The sequence below is a fragment of the Myxocyprinus asiaticus genome, chromosome 48, assembly GCF_019703515.2.
Source record: "Myxocyprinus asiaticus isolate MX2 ecotype Aquarium Trade chromosome 48, UBuf_Myxa_2, whole genome shotgun sequence".
NCBI classification, from domain to species: Eukaryota; Metazoa; Chordata; class Actinopteri; order Cypriniformes; family Catostomidae; genus Myxocyprinus; species Myxocyprinus asiaticus.
The window spans coordinates 30,483,146-30,485,645 of NC_059391.1; the positions used below are offsets into that span (position 1 = coordinate 30,483,146).

Sequence of the window (2,500 nt, forward strand, 5' to 3'; positions counted from 1 at the left end):
AACACGTGCACACAACACGTGCGCACAACACGTGCACACAACACGTGCGCACAACACGTGCGCACAACACGTGCGCACAACACGTGCGCACAACACCTGCGCACAACACGTGCGCACAACACGTGCGCACAACACGTGCGCACAACACGTGCGCACAACACGTGCGCACAACACGTGCGCACAACACGTGCGCACAACACTGCACACAACACGTGCACACAACACGTGCACACAACACGTGCACACAGCACCTGCACACAACACGTGCACACAACACGTGCACACAACACATGCGCACAACACGTGCACACATGCACACAACACGTGCACACAACACGTGCACACAACACGTGCACACAACACCTGCACACAACACCTGCACACAACACGTGCACACAACACCTGCACACAACACCTGCACACAACACGTGCACACAACACCTGCACACAACACGTGCACACAACACCTGCACACAACACGTGCACACAACACCTGCACACAACACCTGCACACATTGGATAAGTTGGTAAGAATGCTGTTAAAGGTGTTTACATGCAACACAAAAAATCTGCCCATGTCGATCGGTTTCTTCTTAAGTTGTTTATGACCGTACTGATAAATGAAAGCCGTTTATTGTGTATACGTGAACACACACGTTGTCGGCTTATTAATTATAATCAGTGTAAACGCGCTCCATGTGTAAGCATTGCAGTTATCAGCTTTTTACTCAAAATGATTGGCTTATAATATACTGTATGTACATATACAGTAAAAGAATCATACCTCCACTGACATATAGGTGGCGCTCTTTCCAGATGAACTGCTTCTATAAAAGATTTTAAAACAAGTCTATGGCAGTATTCATGTTTATAATCAAAAGTGTGATGTGCTGCATATCTATTGTTCTCTAGCGGTAGGGTTGCCACTGTGTACGGTGTTACCGGTTTTACTCGGTACAAGAGACAACACCGGTGTGAAACTTTATACCGGGTAAAAGGGGGAAACATTATGAATGAAACTTCCAATATCAATACAGTAACGAATAGAATATCCTTAAATAAATAACAGTTGCCTAATGAAGAGTTTGCGACCCATGATAAATGAAATAACACACTGAAAGACAGATGTTCTTTACCATCATATCAAATTACACACACTGACAGAACACGTTTAATCGCAGGTAGTGAATATAATGTGCATGATGGGTAACTGTAAAACATCTCGGATTCAGAATGACACAAGAAATACTGTTAGATACACAGACACGCGCTTGAAGAAACACACTTTATTATATTATTAAGAACACATGACAGAAAGCGTCTATGCGCATGTATGACGCACTGATTGTTCGGAGGCGTGCAGTCTCGTGGAACACACGCATGTAAAAGATTCTCAGTCTTTCTTTGTTTCTGTCATCTGAAATTGTTTTTGCAAGAACAGTATCGTCTACGAGTGCTGTAAATGACCTCAGATATCTCATCTCAGGAGCTGTTTTGAGTTCAGTTCACTTTATTTCCACAGAACAGTTCATTGTGAACGCAACTCTGCAGCCGATACATCATGTGATTAAACATAAAATAATACAAAAACACCTCCAACCATGATTTATATTTCAGTGATTATTATCATCATTATAATTATTGTTTTTATGTCTTCATTTGTGTTAGTAATTGTCCGCCTGCATGTTTAGACGGATACCTGATGGTAAATGGACAGGGTTTTGATCACGTCATTATTTTAATTGCTTTTTTGTTTCGTTTGGAGTGCAGTTTGAATTTAGAAATGTATTAGATTTAAGTTTTTCATTTTTTTAAATAATTTAATTTAATTTTCAATGCAAAAATCACTAAAGCAAGAATATTCACCGATCCCTCAGCCCGGGGGTTGCCGATGTAATTGGATATTGTGATTTTTATTTATTTTTTTATTTTTTTATAAAAATATTGTGAACATATATCTTGCATGTCGCCCCGCTCTACATTCACACACATTCAAAGTCATTACCCTTCTGAAGCAGCTAAACTGGGTCCTGTGATGAAAGGTAATAAAACACCAACATTAAACCCGCAACAACACACAATAAGTGATGTATTTGCCCAGACATCGAAATACACGACCGGACGCCCATGATGAAGAGAATGCACGGATGAAGAAGGTTCATTGCCAGAGAAATGTTGCCCTTCACAACTACTGAAAAACCATCCTTCACCATCAGTTTCATTTGAATTTTTAGTTAAAATAAATAAAACGTAAAGTTCAAAGTTTGAAATCAAGCTGCCGTTCGTTATTGTGAATGTTATTGCTTAATGAAAATGACCCATAGTACCACTTAACATCCAGCCAGCGGTGATACCGGCGTTAATCGGTTTGAACGTGAACACCGCACCGCTGTGAAAATGATGATATCGTGGCAAGTCTACTACCGGGACTGTTTTTGACTCAAACAGAACAGTTGTCTGGAATTTTCTCATAAAACAGAAGAGTTAAAGATGCCTGAAT

The 2,500-nt window shown here is 40.5% G+C and overlaps 1 protein-coding gene across 7 annotated transcripts in view; it reads right to left on the reverse strand.

Moving 5' to 3' along the window:
- Positions 1-2,500, reverse strand: part of LOC127437158 (neuronal cell adhesion molecule-like) — a 106,215-nt gene that overhangs the window by 100,116 nt on the left and 3,599 nt on the right. The window lies entirely within an intron of this gene.